The 20,940-nt window shown below is 44.3% G+C and overlaps 1 protein-coding gene across 4 annotated transcripts in view; it reads left to right on the top strand.

Moving 5' to 3' along the window:
* Positions 1–20,940, top strand: part of adcy7 (adenylate cyclase 7) — a 69,007-nt gene that overhangs the window by 503 nt on the left and 47,564 nt on the right. The window contains exon 2 of one of the 4 annotated variants that reach the window (XM_053616927.1): positions 16,433–16,523. The exons of the other annotated variants lie outside the window; for them this stretch is intronic. The gene's annotated coding sequence lies outside the window, so the exon portion shown is untranslated. The remainder of the gene's footprint in view (positions 1–16,432; positions 16,524–20,940) is intronic. 4 annotated transcript variants of the gene reach the window in all.

Genomic DNA, 20,940 nt, shown 5'->3' with positions numbered 1-20,940 from the left:
CACCAGTAGCAGAGCAAAACTCACTTTATTTCATCACTTCATTAAAAAAAACAAACAAACAAACAACCAATGTTTACAATCTCAGAGCCGTTCATCTGTTGAACACCTTTTTTTTTTTTAAAAATAATAATAATAAAAAATTCACAGCTTTAAAACGTTTCATTTTCATCCAATCTACAGCCTAAAAATCTCCTTTACTTAATACATCATTCACAATCATATTTCATACTTTCTCCAACAGGCGAGTAGCATTTACTGCCATCTTTCCTCATACCATCAGCACCAGTCATTTATTCAGCTGTAAACCACAGCAAGACCACAATATCCCTAATTACTGAACACGCATCTGATTACGTGTCCGTCTTATATTCTTCTCATCTGTCCGGTTTCTAAAAAGACGTCTCGTGTTATATCCTACACGACGTTTCTTCGTTCGTCCGACCGATCGCACTGGACTTCGATCCTAATCGCATCTGTCCGAAGAATCCATAAGGATGCACTGATCTTCCTTTCCCCTTCTCGATACGGATCCTGATTCTCTGCACGCTTATGTGTTGTATGGTGTTTATATGAAGAGACGTGAAACATCAGCGCCGTGGTGGATGCGTCCAGGTGTCTCAGCAGGAAATACGGCAGCTTCGAATCTTTATCCGCGTACGTTCTGTACACGTTCGGCGCTTTAAACCGACTGCGACGGGTCGGAATACCGTATTGAGTGGATGGATAACGTAGGGATAGTACAGTAATCACGAGGTAGGTGTGTTGTGTCTGTGGAGCGTTTTCACAACGTCCGTGTCGTCATATAACGACAGTTACAGATTGTAGGAGGGGAAATAGATAACTGTGTTTTTCACGCTTGGTTAGTTAGTTAGTTCGCTAGCTAGCTAGATTGTTTAAGTCGTCCTCCTGGTGCGTTTTCAAGAAATACAAGATAAACTAGCATTAGCAAGAATCGGGGCATGTGCAGGGTGCGGTGAAAATTTCCCGGTGGAGTTTCTGTATAACGCACGATGCAAAACAGTGTGCATTTCTGTCTGGATAAAACGAATGAAATTTAAAAACGGCTACACTTGGAGGTTTTATAACATCGTAAAAACAAAATCGACTACGAATACTATATATTCTCACCATATATGTTTAAAATATACATACACCATACATATATAAAAATGAATATGTAAATGTATAAATTCTCTCCAGAATTTTAATTGAATAAACAAAGTGTCTGACCCCGGGACTCCGTATGAGCTCCGTAGCCGAAATAGAGCTCCAAAGTCGGCTAAAACGACCGTCTCTCATCAGCCTCTTTCTTGGGTGCTGTAGATCCCAGAAGTGTGGTTGTCTTTTTAACCTTTTATAACGTGGTCATGTGACCGTATAACCTTATTATGCGTGTTAGTTGTTGCAATCTGGATCTATCGCTGGCGGTATCAGTCACGTCACAAGTGCAGATGATTCCTGTCTTTCCGTTTTAACTCTACGGGATGCACGGATTGGGATCTCTAGTGTTCAAGCAGTGCAGCTGCACTACGTGCATAATTAATGGAACGCTAATATCGGACATTTACCATTTTCGCATCGCGTCATGATGTGTCGTTACACCCCTACCGATACGTTATTCGGATTGAACAGATAACGAATCCTAAACGAAGGCAAACGCAGATCCGAGTGTTTTGGACGTTTACATAATCGGGTTCTTTGAAACGCCGGCCTCTTTAAATGTTCACCCTCATCCTGGCGAACAGCACAAAGCCTTTTTTTTTTTTCTTTCCCCATAAGCACATCGATGGGAAATGACTGAAAGCTGGAGTTTGGATGTTTGCATGCATTATTCGAGCACTGAGAGACGTTGCGGTGATCGCTTCTGAATACCAGGTTTTGAAACACTTCTACTTGCGCTTCTGCTTTCGTAAACGCGGAAGTGTGGCGACAGCGCCGTTTGTTTGCAACAGACTGCGTTCTGAACACTGTACTCGTGCTTCGATTACTTCGTAATCCACGTGAACACGAGTAAATCCGAAGACGGGTCTTTTTCTGATCCGCAGTGTTCTATCGGTACACACGTATTTCTTATGCGTCGCAGCGTGGATAAGGGAAAACGTCGACTTTCAAAATGGCCGACGTCCTAATTGTCATGTGATCGTTAAATTCCGAGATGGCATAACCTGCGTTCACAGCACAAAGAGACTCTCAACTCTACCGATACTCGCACCTAAGATTGAATTAGTACCTTTTCCTGTATGAAATTCATCTTTTTTTTTTTTTAAAGAAAAGTATCGTTCGATATCGATTACGAATCCAATTAAAATCACTTAAATCACCCCGCTTCGGTTTTGCTGGTATCCGACAGAAACCGATCCTGAGTATCGGATCGGTGCCGTCTCTAAACGATCGAAACTATATTCTTCCCCAAAATCCCCAATTTAGCTTATACATGTGATATCTGTGAATGTGAAAGCCTGAAACCTACACCAAGAATGCTGCTTTATTCAATATACACCGCTTCTCACAAAACCGCATATCGCAGCACGTCACGTCCAAACTGCCTCGAGTGTAACCGTACGAGTCGTTTGCGCAGTAGCCAAGCAGTGATAACGCGTTTGCCAAGAACCGTGCTCTGTCTTCTGTCTGAACTAGCGTTTCCCTTCTTAGCCACCGCACAGGAAATGGGTATTTTGGTGAGAATGCAGCGCAGGGCGGTGATTCTCCATCCAGTCCTCGGGGATCATCAGCCACTTCACATCTGTATTTATCTCGTTCCGGCACCGAGCACGTTGTTCGCGTGGTCGTTCAGCCTCGCAGCTCGTCATTACCTGCTTCAGGTGTGTTTAGGCTTGGAGTAAAACCAAACCCTGGATTGGATTGAACGTCTTTGGTCTTGGGGAGTCTGAGAGCGGTGCAGACTTATCTTCTGAACAAGCAGAGGCTCCGAGATTAGTCTTCAAAGAGAGAGCGCAGCACTATAAATGACTCTCAAGTACCTTCTGGAAAATCTCTACCTCGGCTGAAGTTTCCCAGGGATTAGAACTGTGAGATATTAATATTGTGCGTTTGTATCCAAGTCGCTACTCCCGATGAAGCAGAGGATTTCTGCGTAGAGAGCAGAAGAAGATTCGAGGTCAGCCATTTTATACACGACATTGCTAGAACACTACACAGAACACCCATAATGCACTGTGCTACAAGACTAAAGACTCTGTGAACAATTTCAGTGGCACGCTACTCAAGAAACCAGGCGATTCAGGGTGAGCTTGCTCTCAAGCTTGTTTATTTTGGAATGAAACGCAGAACAAAACAGAAATCCGGCAGCTTTTCAGCTCACTCGACGTCGTCCACTTCTTTTTTGGGCTCATGGGTACACATGCCTTCAGAGAGATCTCATCACATCCCATCCCCATACACATGCTGCATTCATGATCAAGTGGGAACCGGAACGTTTCCGACTTCCGTGCTGTTTTCCGGTTTAGAGTCGCGCTAAACCACGCCCCCACCTGATTCACATACATTATGTAAGGAATAAAACACTTCCCTGGGGGAGTGACGTTACAGGACAATAAGAACGACTGCTTTGCAATAACAAACGTGTTTATTAATGAATGCATAGTTTTGTTTTGTTTTTTGCTGACTGGGAATCTTTCTGACTTCCAAGTACAGCGCCAAGATTCTGACTTCCCAGTAGGAAAGATCCGTTTGAAAGCCTCTCCACGCCGTAATTCCTACTCGGACAGTCGGAGTTTTCAGAGCGCGCAGACTTCTTCGAGTTTCCGTGACGTCATATCAACATGGTGGCGAAATAACGGTGTGACTGAAAGAGTCTCTGTTTATATTTTCAAAAGAATCTAAATACCTCAGCAGTTGCCAGTTAATTTATCATACTCTTCTGCTGAATACGTGCGAATAAAGAAGTTGATGTACAGCGTAAGGATATTGGCAGTGGCGCAGTCTTTGGGTAAACAATTGTTTGCATTTATTCAGGTCTGTTTATTGTGGTCGAGCATTGCTTTTTTGCATATTATTCAGTTCCTGATCTGTAGCACACTTCACTACCGCCAGATATAGCGGCTCTTTCCTCTGCAGACGATTAGCGTGTTTCTGAATTTTTTTTCTCTTCTTCTTCCGATTAAAAACGAGTGCCGTCACGGCTATCGGGAGAACGTAGTAGAGAGAAGTCCACGTGATGAACACGGGCAGATATGAATGGAAATGGATCTCGTAGTATTCTTATGTAGTTTGTCTTTCCAAATCTACTTTCCAATTTGAATTTCATGTTCGACTGCAAGGTTAAAAACCGAAACAATCGGAACTCGATTCCAACGGCGTCAACGGTGATCCGTTCACTGCCGACAAGGCTAGTCCTTCTTGTTACTCGTTCGTATGCCTCAAATAACCTTGAAATATACTTCAAACACAAATTTTATTCGTATAGCGCATTTAACAACGGACGTTGTCTCAAAGCAGAGTTACAGAAACATATAGACACAGGGTAGAGATTTTAAGTGTGTGAATTTATCCCTATTGAGCAAGATGGTGGTGAGGGAGGAAAAACTCCCTGAGATGATATGAGGAAGAAACCTTGAGAGGAACCAGACTCAGAAGGGAACCCGTCCTCATCTGGGGAACGACGGATAGTGTGAAAGTGAAAGAAAGTTCATTATGGTTTTAATATGAAGTCTGTTTGTTGAACTAATCCACCGTTCAAAAGAAGCTATTAATGCATTTGACATTGCTCTGACCTTGACAAATCCCCAATCGAACCGGTTCATCTGCCGGCTGCAATGACGACGCGATATAAACCCTCAACCTCGTACTTGAGATATCATACTAACCAGAATATCGGACAACCTGAAAACGTAATGCCGTAGAAATGCCCGGCGTGCACTGGACGTTTTCAATCAGTATAAACGGACGAATGATTTGATGGCCGTAAGTCTGTTATATGATGAGTCAGGACACCGTTGGGTTTCTGTGTGTAGAGTATCGTGACTGTGTTTAGCTGCAGGAGAGCAGGGCGATGGGAAAGGTACAGAAACCGGTACAGAGATAAAACGGGCAGCAGAAGTATAGCTTTTTTGATGGCAAAACATCGAATACAGCTTCCATAATAAAATTATAACATTTAAAGCTAGTTGGCTCGGTGGGAAATAAAACCAAACAATCTTACCACTACTCCGGAGATCGCGAACAAATTCAATGCTGAACACGAGGACAACCAAAACAGGCCTCTGGCGTAAAGAGTTAATTATGGGGCCAAGCACCGTAATAGCACCACATCTGTTTTACTGTAGTTACATTACAGTGGCTTTTCTTTGGGGGAGAAGTTTCTCTCGCTTGCTGACGAGCAGACGGTGAAACGTCTCGCACCACTTCCGACTCGGTCGGTTGTTGTCGCAGGAAAAGAAGTGTTTGGATTTGTATCCTGTCGGACGTAAGTAGCTTTGAATTGTGAAAGTGTCTGGCAAGTGACTCTTGCAGAGACGTGAGCAGGTGAGAAAGGCGAATATTTAACGAGGGTTTGTCACGGATTGAAAATGAAAACCCGACTCCTCGAACGGAACGTGGTCGAATAAAGCGGGTAGCAGCAGTTCGGCTTTCGGCCGCACCATCTGTTTCTTTTCAGACGCTCCGTTCCAATGCGGTTCCACACTAAAGTGTGTGCTTGGGATTGGCCAGAACAGCAGTATAGACATTGTGGAGCAGCACAGGGATTTCCAAGCAATCAAATGTGTGTGTGTGTGTGTGTGTGTGTGTGTGTGTGTGTGTGTGTGTGTGAGAGTGAGAGAGAGAGAGAGAGAGAGACAGAAACTGAGATGGGGAGAGAGAGAAGTGGAGAGAGAGAGAGAGAGAGACTGGGGGGGGAGAGAGAGACGGAGACAGAGTGAGAGAGAGAGAGAGAGAGACTGGGGGGGAGAGAGAGAGAGAGAGAGAGAAAGAGAGATGGAGACAGAGAGAGAGAGAGAGAGAGAGAGAGAGAGAGACAGAAACTGAGATGGGGAGAGAGAGAAGTGGAGAGAGAGAGAGAGAGACTGGGGGTGGAGAGAGAGACGGAGACAGAGTGAGAGAGAGAGAGAGAGAGACTGGGGGGGAGAGAGAGAGAGAAAGAGAGATGGAGACAGAGAGAGAGAGAGAGAGACTGGGGGAGAGAGAGAGACGGGGGAGAGAGAGAGAGAGACGGGGGAGAGAGAGAGAGAGAGAGAGACAGAGACAGAGTGAGAGAGACAGAGTGAGAGAGAGAGACGGAGAGAGAAACAGAGAGAGAGAAGTGGAGAGAGAGAGAGAGAGACTGGGGGAGAGAGAGAGAGAGACGGAGACAGAGTGAGAGAGACAGAGTGAGAGAGAGAGTGAGAGAGAGACTGGGGGAGAGAGAGAGAGAGACTGGGGGAGAGAGAGAGAGAGACAGAGACAGAGTGAGAGAGACAGAGTGAGAGAGAGAGACGGAGAGAGAAACAGAGAGAGAGAAGTGGAGAGAGAGAGAGAGAGACTGGGGGAGAGAGAGAGAGAGACGGAGACAGAGTGAGAGAGACAGAGTGAGAGAGAGAGTGAGAGAGAGACTGGGGGAGAGAGAGAGAGAGACTGGGGGAGAGAGAGAGAGAGACGGGGAGAGAGAGAGAGAGACGGAGACAGAGTGAGAGAGACAGAGTGAGGGGGAGAGAGAAACAGAGAGAGAGAGAGATGGAGACGGGGTGAGAGAGAGAGACGGGGTGAGAGAGAGAGAGAGAGACGGAGAGAGACAGAAACTGAGATGGGGAGAGAGAAATGGAGAGAGAGAGAGAGAGAGAGAGACGGAGGGAGGGAGAGAGAGAGACAGACAGAGTGAGAGAGACCGAGTGAGAGAGAGAGAGACGGAGAGAGAAACAGAGAGAGATGGAGACGGAGTGAGAGAGAGAGACGGGGTGAGAGAGAGAGAGAGAGAGAGAGAGACACAGACAGACAGTGAGACCGAAAGTGTTTGCAGTCGTGAAGGAAATTCAGCCCAGCTTTATTGTGTCCGAGTTGATTGATCTCACGTTATTATGCGTCTGAACAGAGAGTCCTCTGTTTACAGAGAATCGCACTGATCTCGCTATTTCACTTATAACGGGAAATCACATTTATGTGTCTGTAGAAAAGCCTGGTCCTAAATTGGTGCCAAACGCACGAGTTAATCAAGTCAAAGGTGTTTGTCTGTCTTTTAGAATTTTTCCGTCTTCTGTCTTCAGGCTCGTCCACAGAGCTCACTCAGGGTTCCTGTTAGTTTGCTAAGGTTTAATATAAACACGGTGTCAGGAAGTTCGGGGCTAGGTGAGGCAGGTGTGAAAACAGCTGAACGTCATGGGGTTGTTGCTCGGTGCCTGTGTTTGTGTGGATGTTGTTTGCTGAAGCCTTTGAAGAAAGACAAGTCTGTTATTATACAGCAGATTTACTGAGGCAAAAACACACACACACACACACACACTTCTCTTACTGACATTGTGAGGACAAGAACGTGTCCCCACAACATCTAAACTGCCAGATATTCCTGTCCTTGTGGGGATACACGGACCGTGACAAGATATAAACACACAACACAACAACAACAAACATTTTCACATTCCATCCATCCATTTCCTGTACCGCATCTCCTATACAGGGTCATGGGGGAGCCTGGAGTCTATCCCAGGGGGCTCGGGGCACAAGGCAGGGGGACACCCTGGACAGGGTGCCAACCCATCACAGAGCACAGTCCCGCACACACTTTTTCGCACATTACGGACAATTCGGCAACGCCAATCAGCCTACAATGCATGTCTTTCAAAAAGATTGTGTATTGGTTTGATGTATTGGAGTATTTTTACCCACGATGGTGGAATTGTAACGTACTTGATGACTCCTTTTTACGGAAAATAAACACGGCGGTCAAGAGGAATCCTTTAAGTAAGACCGTCGTTCCTCCTACTCACTCAAATGCCTGCCATATCCCTTCAGATCTAAGCCAGGGGTGTCCGATCTTATCCGCGAAAGGGCCGGTGCGAGTGCAGGTTTCCATTCCAGTCAAAGTAGCAACCACACCTGGTTCCATCTGTTTCATCAGTTGATTCGGCTTTCAATAGATCCATGCGTGGCTTCTGCTTGGTCGGAATGAAACCCTGCACCCACATCGGCCCTAAATTAGGCACTGTAGAAATGTTGGATCTGATTTACTCCAGACGGAGACGGAGAAAGACCGAGAGAGAGGAGGGCAATTTGCGAGAGCGAACAAAGCTCGATTAATGTGTCAGAGGTCACGATGAATTTCTGACACGTCACCAAGGTGATGGAAGTGGTGCAGTGACAACAACGTTCAAATACGTCCCCGTATTTCTTTTCGCGCAGCATACTGAGCCTGGAGGTATCTGATAGTCACTGTTTCTGATGATGCTTCCATGCAGACAAAAATCTGCACACACACACACACACAAGTGTTAACTTGAGTGCCACAGGTACACTTGACACTCACACCTCTCTCATATTTAGTCATCTGAGATTTCTTGAAGCCCCGTCATGAACACGCGTCAAAAGTCAGACTCTCACGCTGCCACCTAAATTCAGTCCCAATCGCAAATAATGCTAGCTATATTAGCTTAGCGAGCCATGTTCATTTTTCAACACACCTGACCTGCTTAGCATAGCGGTGCTGCCGAGTGGTCTCTTCCCAGACTAGCCGGCTGACGCTGACCAGGAAGGGACAGGGCGGCTGCAACGTATGAGCCTCATGGTGTATTTCTGCTCAAATTAGGTTGTGTGAGCACGTCGTGTGGACGTCGCAGTGGTGCAAGTGAATTTTCTGTGAAATATATCCGCATAAATATGACCTCAAACGTCATCAGATTTTCACCCAAGCCGTAAAACGTAGATGAAAGAGAACCCAGTTAAACAAATGAGACCGACATATTATACTTGGTCATTTATTTATGGCGGGAAATGATCCGGTATTACGTCACATCACATCCACGCGACTTGACCGCTGAAGGTCAATCCTGGAGGTCAGATAAAAAGGTCATTCATTGTCTCCTCGTGAAACTTTGCAGAAGCTTCAGTTTCAAAGACGTCACGTGTCCGAGAGGAAGCACGACTTAAACGTGACCCCCGTCGTTGATTATCTCTCAGCGTGGATGCGTTATTATGACACGTGGAATACTCAACCGAAATGCAACGTGATTAGCGTTTTTTTTATTCTTATTTTAAAGTGGAAGGAAGGAAGGAAACGTGCGTTTGTGCGCTCTTTAAACCACTCTCGCTCTGAGAATACCGTGTATAGGAAAAGGCTGAGGATGTGGTTCGGAATTCGGCACACGTGTGGGTGTAGGCTTAAGGTTAATGGCAGTTCTGACTCTTAATGTGCGTGGACCTGCTTGCTCCCTCTCGTCACACACACACAAACGGATAAATGTTGCGTCCCAGCGCTGTTTTTAACACGTCCTTCGTTATTCAATTCCGCTAGCGGTCAGTTGTGCGCCGTCGTCGCGACAGGAGTCGACGAGGTCGTGCTAAAAACAGTACGGGAATTCTGGGAGTGAAATAACTTCCTGGTCTCACACACTCGTCGCAGTGTTTGCGTGAGACCGCTACCGTCCTTCCTCTCCTTTAATCGCAGTGTGTCTCTCTCACATGTCGGAGATCGGGATGAGGCCGTGATGAGTCTAGCCGTACCTCGCCATTCCATCTGACTGTGACCAATAGGAGCCACTCTGAATATTGGGCTCAACTATAAATGTTAAAGGTTTGAGTTTTGTTGACGGTGTAAAAAAAAACAAAACAAATCTCGTGGTTTCATGGTGTCATGGCAGGGCTGGTCGTCATGGTGATGTAAAATGGATATTGTGAAAAGTTTATCTTGTTTCAGTTTGAGAGACGAGATATCGCAGATATCGTGGAATCTTTTTATTTGTTAAAAAAATGTCGTTAGAACAATAAACTTTATTACAAACTTGGAAGCGTCGGATTGGTTGCTGCGTGTTTTAATCTTTTAAAACTGTAACATGGGAACATTTTGTTAAACGGAGGACGCTAGCACACCGAGCCAAAACAAATCAATAAAGAAAGAAAGAAAGAAAGAAAGAAAGAAAGAAAGAAAAACAAACAAAAAAATCGAACCAGCTCAACCGGTGATGTTTGTCGGTAAACGAGACCTTCTGAGCTGTACTCATGTGCGACGCACGGGAATCGACGGGGACTTTGGATGAATGCATGCTGTGATGATGTCACGTGCCGCGTTGTGATGACATCATATTATGCGTCTTGGCCCAAGTCTGCGGAAAATCTGCGGTCATGCTGAAAAATCACAAACTCTTGTAAATGTTGCGTAGTTTTCTGGATTGTGCGTTCATTTCTGCGATGAGGAAACTGCAGAATCCTGCAGGGACTGATTACAGAAGTAAACAATAACACACTTCAGACTTTGCAGTTCTATGGAAATGATGCACGCCGAGGACGTGTGATGCGGCATGACGTGTATTTATTTTCATTTAACTGGACCGTCTCGAGTGCGTTATTCCACTTATACTACCACCACCATTTTCCAACAATACCAGTGTTTAAGTTAATAATGAACGACGCGTCGTACATTCGAATTGTTTATCTTTAGATTGAATGTCGTGGAACGTCCGAGTGACGAGTTAGTTCCTGTTTACACTTGCGCTATAGCTGCGATAAACAGTCACTCCTTCACAAGCCTCTCTCTCTCTCTGTCTTTCTCTCTCATTCTTTCTACATTTCTCTCACTCTCTGTCTGTCTCTTTCTATCTCTAATTCTTTCTCCCTTTCTCTCTGTCTCACTCTTTCTTTGTCTGTCTGTCTCTCTCTCTCTCTCTCGTTCTCACTCTGTCTCTCTCAATCTCTTTCTTTCTTTCTGCCTTTCTCTCTCTGTCTCTCTCATCTCTCTCTCATTCTTTCTACCTTTCTCCTCTCTCTCTCTCTCTCTCTCTCTCTCTCTGTCTGTCTGTCTTTGTCTCTCTCTGTCTCTCTCTCATTCTTTCTACCTTTCTTTCTACTTCTCTCGCTCATTCTTTCTACCCCTTTCTCTCTGTCTTTCTCTCTTTCTTTCTGACTTTCTCTCTGTCTGTCTGTCTTTGTCTCTCTCTCATTCTTTCTACCTTTCTTTCTACTTCTCTCTCTCATTCTTTCTACCCCCCCCCTCTCTCTCTCTCTGTCTATTTCTCTCTCTCTTTCTTTCTAGCTCTCTCATTCTTTCTACCTCTCTCTCTCTATCTCTCTATCTCAAAAAACGCAGCCTGTCATTTTCAGAGTTGGGTGTAACGTGTTAGTGTACTCTGATGACTTTGTCTGATAATGCAGTAACATAACACATCACATTTGAAACTGATGTCATTTGATTAGTTCCTGATGTCAATAAAATAACACTACTGTATTTGCTTTACAAATTTATTGTAAAGAAAACAATATTAAGTAAAATGCATTTTTTATTTATTTTTTTTTTAAATAGATCACGGTTTGCCCCGAAGATTTTTTTTCTTTAACCCCGAATAATTCTCCACTTGGAGCGGTTCGTCACTAAAAGAAGACCGCCTGTGATTTTACACCTTCGGTGAACGGAGGCGAGACCGTTCAGACGGGGTTTACAGGAAAATACGTGGAAACACTCGTGTCTTATTGGCTGACAGCCTCTCAATTCTGCCAGACGCTAGCTCACAGTCGGTGTGAGGAAAAATGAATCTACGGCTACCTACCTATTTATTTATTTATTTATTTATTTATTTTTAACCAGTAAACAGATTGAAACTGAAACACTAACATCCCCTCATTCTGAGCAGGAAAACAAAGTGTGTAAATGCCTGTATATTATTTCCAATTTACATGAACATGATATGAGCAGAGCAGAGCAGAAGGAAATATAATGTACTTTGCATGGCGCTGTAGCAGCTAAACCCATACAGTGATAGCTTAGCTGAGCCTCCCCTTGGCTAGCGACACCAAACTAGCCTAGTTAGAAAAGTTTTATATTTTATCGGTCTGGTCGTCCAACAAACAGTGACAACACCCGAGGCAAGTTTTATGATAAATCCGACTTTTTCTGATCATGTGATACATAGACACGCTCTAAAATTACTGAAAGAACTCCGAGTTTCACTTTGTAGTGTTTTTTTTTTTTTTTTTTTTTTAGGTTTGATAGATTTTGAAAGTAATGTGAGGAAGCGTGCCACTACAGTTAATTTGAATAGATTGGGTGTATATTATCTCAGGTTCTCTCTCTCTCTCTCTCTGATCTAAAGGTTAAGGTTTAGTGCCGCTATCTACACCTCTGACTTCAGTTCCTTTAGTGGCTCTGCACTCTGCACCCTGTTGTCAGCCCTGGTGTTTTATTTTAGACGTGTGGCTCACCGTGGCCTGTCGTCATATTTTAAGCCGAGCTATTATACTGCTGATAACCTCATTTTTTTTTCTCTCTCTCTTCAACAACACAGGCTTGGAACCAGATCCAGCCAGTGTTTCCGCCAGGTCGCGAGCCAAACAATGAGGCGATGGGTACTCGGCAAAAATTCACGAGGAAGCGTTCATGGCTGTAAATAAAACACGCCGATTTGAATCAGTTTTGTTTTGATACAGCGCTTCCTGTTGGAGTTGCGAACGTAATGATGATTCTTCGATTCATTTAGCGGGAGTATTTTTCATTTTAATATTAAATACTAAAAATATTTATTTACCGGTCACTAAGGAGCGGTCCCGTAAGTCCAGCGTCCTAGGATTAATGTATATTTTTATTATATTTATTACTGAGCAAGGAAGAACGAATCCGAGTCAATGAGAACGTACTGAGCAAGTAAATAAATAAATAAAAACGCATTTGCTTGGCTATTTGATGCTGGATTTATGGGACACACTTTATACAATATATCTTTACTACTGATATTTCAGATAACCTGTCAACCGAACGAGACGGATGAACCGATGCACGGTTGACGGTGTCCTGTCGTCACAGCCGTACGTCCAAAGCCCTGATTTAGTTCAATCCCGGCCAGACAAATTCAAAATAAAGGCGATTGTAAAGATCTCTCGCTTTGGCTGTCTCGCTAAGCGTAAAGACAAAGAGTCGAATCATTTTCAGTGTACGGAATCGACTCCGAAGCTTTAGGATCGCCTCGTAGTCGTCAGCGCGTGGGATCTCTCAGCGGATCGACTCTTTTCGGGATGTAAACCAAAAACAAGGATGGAGACGTGATCGTTTGAGACGTGCGTGTCATGTATGCTGAGAAAATTGCGAAAGTTGAGTTTCCCCACAAACTACCGACTCCGTTGCCAAAGTAGCGGGATCTTTTAATGTTTTCCGATAGGTCATATTTCATTCATAATCGTATAAGGTAGGACAACGCAAAAGAATACATGGCGTTTATTCGTGGTCGTACTGAATATAAGCCTACTAGGTTTGTACGGGAAGTAAGGAATTACTAACGGAATTATTACTGGAATTCATAACGACTCGTTACAGCAGTTCAGAATCGGTTCCTTCTTTTGGGAGTCAATAACTCCGTTTGTCGCGCGCTTTGATTGATTTATTTATTTATTTTTACCTTCACAAAAAAGGTGATATTTGAAAAAAACATAATAGGTGCACGTTAAGGAACGTGTAGAATTTCTTGAATACATATCGTGTTGTTCGTATTCGAAGGTTCTATCTGATTTCGAAAAGTCATTATAAATTAGCCCTAGACCCTAACCATGTTGTGTGTGTTGAGGACCAGACTTTTCTTCCCTTGAAAGTCTTTGTGTGGATGGAAGAAGAAGAAGAAGAAGAAGAAGCAGCACTACCTTTTGACGTGTCTTTTCCACAAGCGACTCATGAACACGCGCACCAAACTTGAATAATTAACTTTGACATTTAATTTAAAAAGGATTAATAATTGATCAGTTGAACAATTATAAGGATTGGTGTGCTATAAAGAGCGACTGAGCAATCCGTAAACTAAAATCCATTACAGTGTAACCGAGCCGTCTTTGCTCTCGACGGTCTAAATCTGCTCTCCGGTCTTGTGTCATCTGTAATTATTGCATCTGCATTGTTTGTTGTGCAGACAGCTGCATTGATCCAGCGTTGAATATGGTTTTCCAGAGCTCTCATTAGATTATGTTCCATTAACTATGATGTCACATTTCATCATCCATTTGATCAGGAAGCTGTTGTCAAACAACAAAAATATGAAATGAATCAACATCCTGAATTAGCTGGTTGATGTGGCAGTACGTGTCACCATATAGCTAGGTTATTCAGGCTAGTATTATACACACACACACACAGTATAATTAATATTATGATCTGTAATGCCTCTGTCCAGCATGACTCCCTCTGGCTGTCTGCATATCAGTGAATTATGAACCCAGGCCTCCAGTTACAAATAAAATTTTCCTGTAATGATGATTGCTAAATCTTTCAGCATTGTTTACAATATCACAGTATTATATTAAACACGCAGTGACATAGTGTTGGCTATACAGCAGTTCTATCCACACTATTTTACTTACTACTGAAAACCTGAAGGGTGAAATGAATTATGGGATTGCCTTTTCTGAGAAGGACACACTCTTATGTTGCCGTGTCTCAGCTCCAGGGTCTCCGGGCTATCCTGAACTCTGATTACTGTCACCTAGTTCCATAAGTGTAGCTTGTGTCCTTGTATAGCTGCCCATCCAATCCAATTGTACATCCATCTACCAAACCATCCACTCGCCTATCTATATAGCCACCCACTCAACCAACCAACAACCACCCGTCAACTCAATTAACAGTCCATACAACCATCCATCTAACCGTCCACTCACACATCTATATAGCAACCTACTCAACCAACCAACCAACCACCCAATTAATCACACTCATCCTCTCAGCCAGCCAACCAACCACCCATCCACCCAACTAACCATCCACTCAACCAACCAACCACCCAATTAATCACAGTCATCCTCTCAGCCAGCCAACCAACCTCCCATCCACCCAACTAACCATCCACTCAACCAACCAACCACCCAATTAATCACACTCATCCTCTCAGCCAGCCAACCAACCACCCATCCACCCAACTAACCATCCACTCAACTAACCAACCACCCAATTAATCACACTCATCCTCTCAGCCAGCCATCCAACCACCCATCCACCCAACTAACCATCCACTCAACCAACCAACCACCCAATTAATCACAGTCATCCTCTCAGCCAGCCAACCAACCACCCATCCACCCAACTAACCATCCACTCAACCAACCAACCACCCAATTCATCACACTCATCCTCTCAGCCAGCCAACCAACCTCCCATCCACCCAACTAACCATCCACTCAACCAACCAACCACCCAATTAATCACAGTCATCCTCTCAGCCAGCCAACCAACCACCCATCCACCCAACTAACCATCCACTCAACCAACCAACCACCCAATTAATCACACTCATCCTCTCAGCCAGCCAACCAACCACCCATCCACCCAACTAACCATCCACTCAACCAACCAACCACCCAATTAATCACTCATCCTCTCAGCCAGCCAACCAACCACCCATCCACCCAACTAACCATCCACTCAACCAACCAACCACCCAATTCATCACACTCATCCTCTCAGCCAGCCAACCAACCTCCCATCCACCCAACTAACCATCCACTCAACCAACCAACCACTCAATTAATCACACTCATCCTCTCAGCCAGCCAACCAACCTCCCATCCACCCAACTAACCATCCACTCAACCAACCAACCACCCAATTAATCACAGTCATCCTCTCAGCCAGCCAACCAACCACCCATCCACCCAACTAACCATCCACTCAACCAACCAACCACCCAATTAATCACACTCATCCTCTCAGCCAGCCAACCAACCACCCATCCACCCAACTAACCATCCACTCAACCAACCAACCACCCAATTCATCACACTCATCCTCTCAGCCAGCCAACCAACCACCCATCCACCCAACTAACCATCCACTCACACATCTATATAGCCACCCACTCAACCAACCAACCACCCAGTTAATCACACAACCCACGTACTCATCCACTAAGTTAACCAACCAACCACCCATCCACCCAACTAACCATCCACTCACACATCTATATAGCCACCCACTCAACCAACCACCTACTCCTCCACTCAGCCAGCCAGCCAACTAACCACCCTTCCACCAAACTAAACATCTATCCAACCATCCACTCAACTAACCACCTACTCATCCATTCAGTCAGCCAACTCAACTAACCATCCATCCACATAACCATCCATCCAATCATTCACCATTCCACAAACCTGTCCATCCATCCATCTGTTCTCATTCTCTCGCTCTCTCTTTCTCTGTCTTACACACACACACACACACATATTCTGTCAATCTCTCTGCCTTGACCAGACCAGAAGAATTAATAATTATGTGACGATAAATAGAAAAAAAGTGTCACTTGATTTATGTAGGTTTGTCTTCACACAGAAAGCATGTGTCCTGGTGAGTGCTCACATAATAGCAACAACAACAATGACGACGAACACCCAGATGGATTAAACAGCATCAGGAACTGAAGGTGTCGTAAGTCCTGGCTCGTCTTACCATGCCATTAATCAGTCACAATGTTTTTGTCCTCCCGATTGGCTGAGGGAGTGTTTGTGCTCAAAGTTGGCAGTATCGGATTTATAAAATAATATCAAAACAAACAGAGTGTCTGTATCACTGACAAGTTAGATCATCACCCACATCCACTGTTTACCCAACCAGCCGCTCGCCATCTCCTGCACTATTGTTATTGTACATAGTGCGTGTTTTGAAAATGCACAGCAGTGACGTCAAGTACCAAGGGGTGCATGAGGGGTGTGTGTGAGAGAGAGAGAGAAAGAGATAGAGAGACTATCTGAGATAATGTTTAGAAATTCCTCATCTTCGAGCAAGCCATGACCAGCAGAATAAAAGTACTTTTACAGTGAGAGTGAGAGTTGATTAAGAAGCTTAAAATCCAGGTTTTATGGATTTGTCTCATTCCATCGCGGTCTTTGTGTCTTACTATCCTCGACCTCTTTGTGCTTCGATGACGGAAACATGGAGTTCATGCCATCACACATATATAAGAGAAAGAAATGGTACAACATGTTACAGGTGGATATTTTTAAGGCATTATGATGAAGAAATCTAATCGAAATGCAAACCTCAGTGAATCTTGTTTATCTTGTACAGATGTATCCTGATTAAATTTTTTTTTGTGTGTGTGTACAAGATGAACAGGATTCATTGATGTTTGCGCGTTAGTGTGTAGGTGGTTGTATAACAGGCTGGTCGGTTATCATCACCTAATCATCAAGTCGCAGCTTTTGCTTTCTCTCACTGTCTCTGCCTTTTTCTCTCTGACCCCATTTACATCCGGTATCAAAACCCATCTCGAGTGATCCTATCAGAAGTGGACTGTGCTCGGTACAGGTGGAGACGGGGTCGGTAGTGTAAAATGTGTGTGCAGTAGCCAAACGTTCTTAAATAAGTACTGTTAATTAAAAATAACAATTCACACCGAGGTAAAAGTTGTCAGCCAAATAACGGCAAGACTTCTTTTTTTTTTTTAAATAGACTTTAATTAGTAGACTGTGTTGGAATGTTAATGATCCTGTAACTTTACAGACAGGGGGAACATTAGCAATAGCGCTACACAGAAAGTGAAAACCCATCCATCCATTTTTCTAACTGCCCACTCATCTAGCTGTCCATACATCCATTTACCCAACCAGCCATCCATCCAACCAACCTACATGTCTGTCCGTCCGACCATCCATCCATCCATCCATGCATGCATCCATCCCTCTGTCCATCCATCCATGCATGCATCCATCCATCCATGCATGCATCCATCCCTCCATCCATCCATCTATCCATCCAACCAACCTACATGTCTGTCCATCCGACCATCCATCCATCCATCCACTCATGCATCCATCCCTATGTCCATCCATCCATGCATGCAAGCATCTACCCAACCAACCTACATGTCTGTCTATCTGTCCGTCCATCCATCCATGCATACATGCATACATCCCTCCATCCATCCATGCATGCATCCACCCAACCAGCCTAGATGTCTGTCCGTCCATCCATGCATCCATCCATCCATCCACCCAACCAGCCTACGTGTCTGTCTGTCTGTCCGACCATCCATCCATGCATGCATCCACCCAACCAGCCTAGATGTCTGTCCGTCCATCCATGCATCCATCCATCCACCCAACCAGCCTACGTGTCTGTCTGTCTGTCCGACCATCCATCCATGCATGCATACGTACCTCCATCCATCCACCCAACCTACCTACGTCTGTCCGTCCATCCATCCCTCCATCCACCCAACCTACCTACGTCCCTCCATCCATCCAACCTACCCGTCTATTTCTGTCCATCCATCCACTAATCCATCCAGTCAACCTACTTATCTGTTTGTGCATCAATCCACCCAACCATCAACCAACCATCCATCCACCCAACCACCCACAAAACTGCCTGTCCGTCAATCCATCCTTCCACCCACTCATATATTTCAGCGTTCACTTCTCTTCCTCTCTCCTTTAAAGAGGCTCTTCACTGCTCGTTTGTTTCATTTCCTCTTTGCCCCTCCTCTTCCACAGTCGCTTTGAAAAAGCTCTCATCAGAACACAGCATCACAAGCCAACACGTTGCATGCGCTGCAGATTTACGTATATGCATCTGCAGAATTGATCTCTATGCATGTTTAAAATGCACGTAGATTATCCTTCATGCACACACACACATACATACAAACAGTACTATGATGCTACACTGCTTTGAGCGCATTTTATCTCTCTCTCTTCTCGACTGTTACTCTAGAGCTCGGTTTTATAAATCCTGTTGCTTAACACTGATGTGTGTAGGTAGTGTGATGAGTATGCAAGTAATCATTATAGCCTGATTTAATTATTTAATTCATGCCAACGTGTGTGCTGTAGAGATCCCGTAGAGCCGAAAGTAGTCATCTGTAATGACTGCACATATGGAGAAGAGACAGAATGTGCAGGAGGGACAAAGAGAAAAGCAGAGCTCATCTCAAGAGACCGATGAAGCAGGAGTGGCTTCTGTTTTCTAGCCAAACCAGCAATATCTACAGCGGCTGAATTTTTACCACGCGATCCTCATTTAACGTCGCATAGTTTCCATTCTGTCCCGCATTTCTGAGAGGTGAAGTAATGGATACCGGTGCATTTGAAAGTACAGATTGAAGGAATTGCCCAAACAGACGTTCTGTTGGATGCGTCCCATATGCTAGTGTGAGATAAAAGAGCTCCTAGTAGAAATAGTCATCCAGGATACCGTGTATAGAAAAGAGGATGGGGTTGTTTTTCTTACTTTAATGGAGATTTATGAGAATGCGCTAATCCTCACCTGCTTTGTTTGACGTTTCTTAAAATTGCCTGCTGTAGCTAGTCTGAATAATGGCTAGACATAATCGTCGTGTCTAATACACTGCACTTTGCAAGGTCAGAGTGAATGCTTATATGTGTGTGTGTGTGTGTGTGTGTGTGTGTGTACAGTAGGCTTTGTGAAAATGCATCTATAAGGGCTGTCGAAAACATGCTTCTCCTTTCTTCTAATTTGCCCGCTGGATGCCTGCAACCCACAGAAAAGTTAATTCGGTTATCTTCCATCAAATCTGTTTCTCTTTCTGTCTGGTTCTCTTTGTATGTGGTTCTGTTCTGCAGCGTTGTTGGGGAAATGAGTCATGGTTGCTAAGGAAATGAAAGAAAACGTGTGTGTGTGTGGTTAGGTTGTGTAGAAGACATTTCTGACTGGCCTTGATGCTTATGTGTGCTCAGAAAATGGCAAGTTTTGTCTTCTGCTTTTGTGTGGCTGCTTTTAGTACTGAAACCTGCATGCTGAAGAAAAAAAAAAAAGAACAAAAACCGACCAACCAAAAGGGGGAAAAAAATAAATAAATACTCAGACCAGCGTAATGCATGCAGGCTGAAAGCAAGCAACCAGAAACAAACGAACGAGGCAGACTTCATCAGGAATAGCAGGTTAGCGTGACTGGCGAGACCAGTGTAGGTTTATTTGCAAGACAGATTCTGATTCATCCTCAAGACCAGACTTTAACTGCAAGACTGCCTTTTCAGTGTTTATTTTCTCAGTATTTCTCCCCAGTTTGGTCATCTGCCAGTTCCTTACATCACCAGACAGCTCTGGTCTATCGAGTGTGAGGTCGACAGACGCACGTGCTTCCTCCGAGACAGTTGAAGATTTCAACCCTCTTCCACATACACGAGTTCACCGATGAACACGATCGGTTAGCATCGCCGTGATTGACAGGAAAGAGACTAACGGCGTCACTCCTACCCAGAGAGCACGGGCAATTTTCGCTCGTCGTGATCCGAACTTCTGATTTCCCGACGATATTTCGAACACGTTACTGTTTGTTTATTTATTTATTTATCTATTTATTCATTCATTTCTTCTTTAAGCAGACTGCAGCCGAAAGACATTAAATCATAGCGTCGCGCCGTCATGTCCGTTTATAAATAAGCATGTGGAAATATCGCTTAACGTGACAATTTCTGAACAGGAACTTTAAGGCCTGAATTATCAGGTTAGATAAAAACGTTAGCGCTAAGTGAACTAGCGTTTGGTCGCTAGACATCAAGATGGCTCTTACAAGCAAGTTAGATTTGCTCCATGTCAATTTAGCTCCGATGTAAATCGGACTGTTTTTTTTTTTGCAACGCCTTGATGCTCACGTACAAGACCTTGTCTGGAAGAGCACCCTCCTACCTCAGCACTCTCCTCAAGGTTTACGTTCCCTCACGCAACCTGCGATCGGTTAGTAGCGCCTACTCCTCGTGGCTCAAGGTCCCTTTCTAGAACCTTCACACTCACCGTCCGTCAGTGGTGGAACGAACTTCCAACCTCAATCCGGCTGAAGACCCATCTCTTCGGTGAGAACTTGACTAACCCCTAACATA

The sequence above is a fragment of the Ictalurus furcatus genome, chromosome 27 (assembly GCF_023375685.1).
Source record: "Ictalurus furcatus strain D&B chromosome 27, Billie_1.0, whole genome shotgun sequence".
Lineage (NCBI taxonomy): Eukaryota > Metazoa > Chordata > Actinopteri > Siluriformes > Ictaluridae > Ictalurus > Ictalurus furcatus.
Note: the sequence above shows the minus strand (reverse complement) of the source record. Positions and strands in the feature narration are given on the sequence as shown.